This window comes from Sinocyclocheilus anshuiensis, unplaced genomic scaffold (assembly GCF_001515605.1).
Source record: "Sinocyclocheilus anshuiensis isolate Anshui unplaced genomic scaffold, SAMN03320099.WGS_v1.1 scaffold875, whole genome shotgun sequence".
Lineage (NCBI taxonomy): Eukaryota > Metazoa > Chordata > Actinopteri > Cypriniformes > Cyprinidae > Sinocyclocheilus > Sinocyclocheilus anshuiensis.
In genome coordinates this window covers 216198-226416 of record NW_015542372.1, presented here as the reverse complement: position 1 = coordinate 226416, position 10219 = coordinate 216198, and positions in this window count along the sequence as shown.

The following is a 10219-nucleotide window of genomic DNA, read 5'->3' as shown; positions in this document are numbered from 1 at the left end:
GGATCTTGCTTGGTGCACTGGGGCACAGTCGTGCTGGAATAGAAAAGGGCCTGTTCCCACAAAGTAGATTTTTTAGTTAATCTAATCTACTACTTAAATACATTGTGATCTGTTCAGGTAGCAAACACTAATAATGGGTAAAATTATACATTTTGGTTAGATGCAACTATTTTCTAGCAAAACTTATCAGTACTGATTATACTGTAAATACACTTACATATTAAACATTTCCCTCAGCTGCCATCTTGGGTGTGATGTACAAAGCAACAAGAATGGACATTTGTAATCCCAAATGTGGCTTCACATGCCAGTATGAAGAGATGCTGATCTCTCTTATCAGGACGAAGCTAAATGTTGTGTCACTTGCTCCTCTACCTCTGCTCCGACTCAAGGGCGAGACACTCTGAGACACTCCAGATCTCCATCCTCAAAGGAGCTGCAGTGATAGAGAAGAGCACATACATACAAATGTGGAGATTAGTAGCTGTGTTCACTGAGAGCTGGAGGGTTTATCTATTATCTGTTTCTTTTGGACCTCTGAGCTTTGCTGGTGTGTGTGTGTGTGTGTGTGTGTGTGTGTGTGTGGGGGGGGGGGGGGGTCTGTGAATCAGGCCGTGACCCAGAAGACACAGAGAAGCTGCAAATAGTTTCATATACTTGGAAATGTAAAGCAATCAACAGCGTGACGTCGACGGATCGATTTAAAAATGATAATCTGTCTGGGAAATCCTCCAGTCGGCAGGGGAGAATTTAAAGTGTCTAAAGAGCAAATGAGGAGGTTTATGCGAGCGAGTCCCACACAGTGCCTGGAGAGATGCAGATTCAATTAGAAAACACACATATAAAATGAGTTCAAGAGATTTAATGAGAACCAGCTCCCAATAAAACAAACAGCACGGAAGAAAGAGGAGGAATGGATGGAGGCAACAGGCGCATGAAAAATAAGCTCGGAGAAGTTAAACGTGACAAAGGTGCAAGTAACCTATTTTCTCTGAGATGAACTGCAGTGGCTTCTGTGTTTTGGTGTCCGAGGTCAATGGGGACAAATATCACGAAAGGGTTTAGTTTGCGTCACACAGATGATAACAGGTTTGCTCAGGCACTGCATCCACATTGTTTTGCTACCTTCATTTTGACTGTTGACCTTGAGTTTCCTGCATCAAACTCAAAGGGAGAAAATGAGGCATGAACAGGTTTAAGTTCAGATGTTTTCAGCACATTTACAACCTCTTGTTGTTGACTGAGGCTAAACAAATACATTAAGAGGCTGATTATAGGCTTCTTAAATTTGCAAAAGAAACTTCAAATGAGCTTTCAGGTATTTCACAACCTGAACAAAATGAAAAAGTTTCCTTTTCATTTGTATTTGTATTTTTATTTTTATTAATAAGCGACATTCTTTGAAGATCTGATGATAAAGAGAAGATGTTAGATCAATCAATCACAAACTGAAGTTCCATCCTCAGACGTTTAGCATTGTTGTCTGTACATTGGTGAACTGGTTCCTTTGATTCAGTCTGTTTTTCTGTTGGATGTTGGTGGCTTGTTAACAATGTAAGCCATCTGAAGGGGTCTTGGTGGAGGTAGGTTATCGAGCATTGGATTGCTTCCATAGTTTTTTATTTGTATCCCTCTGTCCGAGCTTACCTCAGCACAAACTCAAATCTCCTCCCCAAACTCAATAACTCATCACAATCCTGGCCGCTGATAGAAGCCCCAGGCACTTCAGTTTCCCATGTTTCAGCTGCTCACAATGTGTCTAGTCTCGTCTCTTCCTGACCAGACTGTCAGAATTTAAAATGCTCAGCATATTTTTCCATATGTCCGTCTGAGAATCAGAATTGTGCCTCGATTATTGCAAAAAGCTTCTGGATGCCTTTGTGCATCATGCCACATCAGAAAAAAATATTATTATTATTATTTTATTTTTGTAACTTTTAATGCTTTAATGAAACCCCGAACTCTGATGAAGTAATGAATAACTGTATAATATATTTTTATAAGCCAATTAACTGACCCCTTTATGGCTTTTTTCAGGTAATTTGATGTTGCAGATAGTCGCACAGTTAACTGTTACAATTATCAGTACAATTTTCAATGGTTAGTTAGTGCTCATTTTATGTTTGCAAATATTTTTGTGAACTGAAACAAACATTTTAGAATATTTTCTGAGTAAATCTTTCAAAATTAAAATTCAAACTCTGGTATCTGCACTCAGGTTTTACTGAACTTTTGAGTAAATATAAAAAAATATATATGTGCAAATTAAGTTTTTATTTAGAATCAGCATTTTTGTGTATGTATCTATAATCATATTGTATTATATATACTGTAGCAGTATATATACATGTAACAGTAACATTTCTAGGTTACTCGAGCTGTGTCAGAAATGCTTTGGGAATGCCTCTGTGTGACCGTGTCCTGAAGCATGTGTGAAATCAGTCCAATGGAATGGTGAGACGTCACGGGTGGGGTGACTTAGAGACCAGGATGCTTAAAAGCGCATCCGAAACAAACAGTGTTAGCTTCTGATTAGTCGAAGGAAGCCGATCTCGGGGATGCAGGAAGTATGGCAGGGAGACACAGCTTCTCATTCCCCTTGGGGAACCATGGTTACATACGTAACCTAGAGACGTTCCCCTTCAGGGAACTCGAGCTGCATCAGAAACGCTTAGGGAACGACAATGCCCACTCAACCATACTGGCAAATTCTTGTCTAGTGTGAAATCATGGCGAGCAGCACAGCTCAGACAGAAGGACCTGAGAGTCTGGAGTGGTTCCCGAATCTAAATGTGAGCGGAAAGGACCAGCCCGCCACATCACACACATCTTTCAGGGAAACCCTGAGAAAAGGCTTTAGAAGCTGCCATACTTCTCCTGGCCTCAAAGCACCACGAAGGAAACATGTTACCAACGGGTTTCTTCCCAATGACTGACCACCAAAAGCGGCATGGTAAGCAGCTAAGACCGCCAAGTACACTTTCGGAGTGGGGGGAGATAACCCACAGGAGGATCTGGTGTGCCAACTTGTATAGTGGGCATGAGCACAGACCCCCCCTAGTAGTTGATGTAGGAGACCACCAATGTGTTGTCTGTGTGGATAAGCACATGATGGCCCCTTGGGTCTGGAAATAAGTTTTTCAGTGCACGAAACACGGCCAGCATCTCCAGGCAATTTATGTTCCAAAGTGAGATGGTGGCCTTCCCGCAGACCCTGGGCAGAGCAACCAGCACTCCCCCAGCCTGTGAGGGATTAATCCATCTTTAGCATTATGTGATGAAAAGGAGCCCCCAATACTGGGCCTAGAGACAGGAACCAAGTCTTCCTCCATATGTCTAAGGCACGTAAGCATCGCTGTGTGACCTTGATCATGCGAAACGGGTTGCCCCTTGGGGAAAACCCCTTGGTCCTGAGCCACCACTGCAAAGGTCTCATGTACAGCAGGCCAAAAGACACCACGTTGGACGCTGCTGCATTCAGACCCAACAGTCTCTGGAACTGTATTACAGTGAGTGACTGGCCTAACCTCACACTGTTCACAGCTGTGGGAATCAAAAAACACAAGCAGGAGACAAATGTGCCTGCATTGTTGTTGAAACCCATACAACACAGAGAAAAGTGGTTCTCTGTACTGGAGAAAGCACACTCTTCTTGGTGTTCCGCCTTAACCCCAGCTCTTTCATTTCAGCGAGAATGACATCTCAATGCCGAACCACCATCTGCTCTGATTGAGCTAATTTCAAACAATCGTTGATGTAATTCAATGCGTGGATGCCCTGGAGTCGCAGAGGAGTCAGAATTGCATCCACGCACTGGTGAAAGTGTGGGGTGACAGTGCTAGGCCAAAAGGAAGAACCCAAATATTGGAATGCTTTGCCCCCAAAAGCAAACCTCAGGAATTTCCTGTGTAGTGGAAGTCACGACCTGTTTCAATGTCAGCATCTTGAATGTGAATGTTTTGACAGAACGATTCAGTCGGCACAGACCTAGAATCGGATGCAACCCCCCATCCTCCCATGGAACAATGAAGTACCGGATGTGGAACCCGGACACTCTCTTGAGAGGAGAAGCAAGTTCTGTGGCCTTCCTTGCTCACGACTTCCTGTTCCACTACCAGAGCCTGCTTGGCACCATCTGCAGGACCCATTGAGACACATTTGGCAGAAGCTTCCATGCTGCCAAGAGGTCTACTAAGGTAACCAGTCTCTCGAGGCTGGCCTCTGGTGTATTTGGAGTAGTCAGTGGACTATGTTCTGGAAAACACTGTTTGTTTCGGATGTGCTTTTAAGCTTCCTGGTCTCTATGTCACTCCACCCGTGACGTCTCACTATTCCATTGGACTGATTTCACACATGCTTCAGGACACGGTCACACAGAGGCCTTCCCAAAGCATTTCTGATGCAGCTCGAGTTCAGATCTTTCTGAACTCAACAGATCTTAAAACAGATCTTTCCATCTGGACTCAGAGGTTTCTTCTCTATCATTATTTAATCATACTGCTCTAAAAGCAAAAGAGCTCATCTAGAATATTTCCACCATGTTATAAACCTCTTCCACCAAACACCGTGGAAATGGGCTTGTGGGTGTCTTGGGCCTTATACTGGCGTTTGTAAGTCAATCTTGGAAGGATATAATGGCATGAGGTTTCATGTAGACATGGTGGAAGGAAGCCATCTGAATCTGTTGATAGTGTCTCACTGTATTTTCATGATGTTTGGAGAATAATGAAGCTCAGGAGTGAGCGGGGGAATTTGAAAGAAACACATTTGCGTAGGACCAGTGTGGAAGGTTTTGTGCTCTGACTTGATGTGGCACATTAAGATGGCACGCAGTGTATGTGGCTCTATGGGCAGCTTATTGTCAGCGGTGGAGGCAGAATTTCTTTACATATGCATGTAAGGTCTCTGAAATGCCTGTTTTTTTGTTTTTCCTGGAGGATTTCTCTCATTTTAATCAATGGTTGTGTTACATGAATATCTTGTAGTTTTCTGTGCTGGATCTGCCTGTTAAATGATATAATCTGAACCAAAGAAAGATGTGTTGAAAGAATTATGATCTGAGGCTAAAACAATGCTTGTGTTTGAAAACAGACAGGTCAAGTCTCTTGCTGTCAGTCAATTAAAGAGTCACTGCAATTGTTGACTTTTTTATGAAAAAGAAAAAAACTTTCAAAGCCATGAATTGTTATGACAATATTTTCTATCATAAGTATTAATGTTTTAATGTGTATGTATTTATACAAGCAGGGTTTGAAATTAACACCCGCCAACCCGCCAAATGCGGGTAAAAAGGCTGTCAAATCACTATCCAATTTGACGGGTTACTTTTCGTAAGTTATGTTCACTCATTAATTTCTTGGGGAAGTTCATGCAAGCCAAATTTGCGCAGGTTTAGCGCAAATACTGAACTCCTGAGACATCATGACATTATTGAGTAGCCTATAGGCTATTGCAAAAACCAAACAAAACATCTACAGAGTGCACGCATAAGCGACTACACTAACTTAGTGTGCCCACGCATTTAGAGTGCTTTCTTTCACTGCATGATTCAGTCTATTAATATGCATTAAAAATGATCACATAATTCAAGATAAGGGGGCAGAAAATGTATATATTTATATAATTTCATATACTTAATCAATATCACACGAAGAGTGCCGTTTAAAAAAATCAGCATGGTTACAAATGTGATATTGATTTTATACAACAGTTCAATAAACTATAAGTTAATATCAAGAGACTTACATTTTAGACGCCATATTGGCTGTTTTTACTCTATTTCGCCAACAAAAATCATTACAAACACAGCCACAGCATTGTTTTGCGTCTCTGAGCAACATGACGATGTTTCGTTCCTGAATGAATCAACCGTTTAAATAATTCGGTTCAGTCGCAATGACTCCCTTAACAGTGGCTTGCTGCCACCTACTGGTGGTTTTAATTGTTTTAATTTTACATTTTTTCATTTTTTAAAATAATTTCAAATATCAGTATTCAACATTTCATGTTTAAAATATCAAAACATTATTTATGCATTTGTAACTGCAGGTTAAAGCATTCCATGTCCCTCTAAGCTGCATTAACATGTGTAAATACATCTAAATGCTAAATGCCACTTCATATGCAACTTATGCAAAGATTCATTTTTTTGATAATGATTTAATTTGTTTAGTAACAGCCTAAATGTATTATTATTATTATTATTATTATTATTATTATTATTATTGACTGATTAAATGTAGGCTAAGAATTTGACTCAAAAGATGATGCACAGTTTTAGAAAAAAATGGCTTTATGAAGGTAAAAATGCCCATAAAAGGTAAAAATCCATTTAAACTTATTGGAAAAGATGAATTTGTATCACTGCTGTGAATTGACCACACAGAATATGAAATATATAAAAAACTTTAGGAGTCAGCTGTCCACGGTAGTCCTTAAGATATCAGCACAATTACACACTCAGCAAAATATTGTCTAATTATCTTTATTGATAAAATCCCATAAAATATTGAGATATTATTTTTTGTCAATATCGCACACCCCTAGTACTGACACAAAATGATTTGCAACGGTCTTTGTCACGGCCTGTGTAGACAGCCTCAAGCTGTTGGTTTATTTCGTTTTTTTTTTTTTTTTCCTTGGCTAGTAGAAGAATGGCCGGTAACTTAAAAATTTAGTAGCCAAATTGGCTGGTGAGTGAAATTTCAATCCCTGTATACAAGTATGTAACAAGTAAGAGAACAAGGTCGACTGAGCGTTTGTAATTACCTGCGTCTGTTATATCTCTCCTTCTTCAGGTCATGTAAATAATACATTTGTGGGGGGAAAAACACCATATCTTTGGCATAGTATCCTTTCGACGGTTAAGGTGATTTCACGTGACTGAAGTGAAGCTGGCACCATCTTGCGCGTCGGTTGAACCTTGAAATTGTGGCGCTCAAAGTCCAAAACTTGTTTATTTCGTTCTGAATGAGCGGTGGTTTATGAACGGTTCAATAACTCACTCATGAACAGTGCTTGGTACCACCAACTGGAGTATCCTGCTCTCAAAAAGTCGCTGGGAAATCCAAATACTCTTCGCTTCAGACTGTAGCGCGATGACGTCGTATTTTGGTGGCGTAGGGTATTCTTTAAATCGCACGCGCTGTATTGACACAAGGAACGTTTTGGTTTTTATAGCCGTGTTCAATTTCATCTGTTTACTTCTTAAAAATTATTTGGTCCTTTTTTCAATCCTTATTACCTCCTAAACCTTAGGAGTGTCTCTAAATAACCTCTCTAAATAAATTTCGTTTAGTGTATATATATATATATATATATATACATACATACTGTATATACGTATATTAACGTTATGTTTGGTTTGCATTTTCCCCTTTTCTAGTTCTAAAATCTATTATTAATTTGTGCAGGTGTCCATCCTGCATAATTTAGCATGCATATGAAATACATTTGGTAAGTAATTTGTGTATGTGTAATAAAACCTAAACTTTCTTTATATTTTCCTTAAATAAATATCCTTAAAAATCTGTGCTCCAGAGAAGAAAGCCATACAATTTTGGAACTACATGAGGGTGAGTAGGTCTAAATGATGACTAGGCATATACCTTTAAACAGGAAAACACGATCGGGACACAAGGTAGCTCAGTTTGACACTTTTTTATTACATGTGTCAGTTCAGTATTCATCTTCTTCACTTATTGGTTTCTCTGATATGTATTTGAGCATTTAACTTCCTGGATTAAATATCCTCCATGAGAGTACAGGAAATTATTTACAGACGGTAGGCTAACACGGAGAGAACATAATGATAGCACAACTCAAACAGATTGAATTTCCAACAGAAACCATATATGAAAAAGAAGTAGGTCTTCAACCAGTTGAACCCCCCTATAAGGACGGCCCTGGCCGTGCTCATCGGTTACTCAGGAAAAAGGGTGGATATGATTTAATAGGTTAATTTTAAATAAGTTGATTTATTTATTGTCTGTGTGAGAATATAGCACAGGTAAAAAAAATTAGTTCTCAGTATCTCTGTTGACAGCTTTCTATGTTTGTATCTATCTGCAGGTGAGCCGCTATGGTTTCTGGGCCCCCTGAACATCATATTCATATTCGCGGGCCCCCTCCGTGATTGTGTTCCGGGTGGGGGGTTGGTCCACTTCGTTAAAAAAAATCGCGTTCCGGGCCTCTTCTCCCTCGTCGGGCACGCCTCTGTCTGGTCTGTGATAACCTCCGGTTTTGTTAACAAAATTCTAAATTCACCATGACTTCAAAAATGTTTCCTATACCCACGCAAACTCTCAGGAACAGACGGGCCTCTGTATCAGTGTTTGGGGGCGGCTGGGCAGCCATCTGAGTGACAGTGCCTCCCCAGCAGCCTGGTAAACCACAGGGAACAAGCAAAGGCTTATAATTACAGTGTATCCTCCAGTCCTAACAGCAACTGCTTATATTTAATTACATACTGTCACCGGCCCAAACAGCGCTGAGAGCGTAGAACACTGCTGTTGCCTTGACAACCAGTGGAGAAAATCACAGTAATTAATCAGCGGAGAGAATGACGAGAAAATACTCAGCCCCAACAATTTATGGATCATCCCCGTTTGCTGTGATTCTCTGGGAGTTTGGTGAAACTTTTAATTTTACAGGGAATGTTGCACATAAATGAAAGCAATGAAGTTGTTGGATTTTCAATCTTGTATCTGTTTATGGTTCAGACATCAGTTTTAAATGTGAAAAAGAACATTTATAACCTATAAAGTTTTATTACTCATTTAATGGGAATAGGCTGAACTTACTTTGCAAGACTCTGGAAAAAAGAATATTGTGAGATTCTGGTCCACATAAGCCAGAGACAATGTGCTCTTGCACATTAACAGTGTTTGCGAGAAGAGAGAAGAGCCGAGCGTCTCAGGAGCGACCCAGGCGTGAGTTTAATGTCGCAAAGCGTTTGTTACCTCTTATGTCACATTGATACGTTGTTTCCTTTTGTTTAAAATAGGCTTCAGTTATTTATGAGCAAGTGTGATGATAATGGAAACCTCCATCATCCTCTAGTATAATGAGCTGAGATCATGGATCAGGTATCTAGTGTTTACTGAATCTTCAGCACAGTGTTACTGTATGAGTCTCCTGTGAGAGTCGCTCAAGTTCTTCTGTCTCTCATGTAAAGCTGGTGAGTCACTGTTTGTTCTGTCTTTCTTGAAGAGTGTCAAATAAATGTCAAAACTACACTGATTATTTAGTTGTGATGCTGCTGCATTGAATCACTTGAGTCATTTACTGTATAAATAAATGCATTGTTCAGTCTGGATTATAATTATGTAAAGTATAGCAAGGTAAAACCATGATGTTTGTGATATATATGATGGTAACACAATTTAATGTTAATTTGGACATGTATCATAATAATACCATTAACATCGCTATGCATTGGTACTGCCAAAGTATTTTATTTTCTGTAAGTTTTCTTACAAACCTATTATATAATCTAACTTTACTTAAAGTTCAAACCATTATTTAAATGTCTTGGCATTATGATAAACAATGATAGAGCTCAGAATAAATCATAACTTGTGAAAATATAAAACTTTGCCTTTTACAATGTACCATCACTCACAGCTAATAGATGTTGTTTAAGCTATACAACTCTGTATTAAATGCTGCATTGATGGCTTCCCCATAATATTGCTTGAAACTAGTCTGTGTATCTCTCAGGGTCACTGGTGTTTTGCTCACTACAGTGACTCGTGTAAGAAGGTATAAGTTGGTCCAGTGCATTTTCAGCCCTCGTTTGAGCAGTTCACTTGATAAGAGACTGCAGATCGATGAATTCTGAGCAAACCGACAAACTTATTGACCTGGACACAGCCTTGGCCAATGCGTTTGTTTGGACAAGGTTCGTTGGTGCCTCATAACCATTGGGAAGAGGCCCGAGCTTCTGGGTAATGGTAGCTGACATTAACATTCAGATCCAGAAACAGTGTCTCCATCCTCAGGCATATTTCACACCACAGTTCTATAATTGCTAAAAGCTTTTAATTTAAAGCTACTTAACCAAATTTATTCACATTGTGAGAGTAAAATATTTTGTTCTTTTGGGCGCCGTGATTATGTAAGAATATTTCAGCACATTCATCTCTCTGGAAACGTCTCTGAATCAGATGCACCTCAATCTACTGGTGAACAGAAGCATTTGCATCAGCTGCATCAGCCA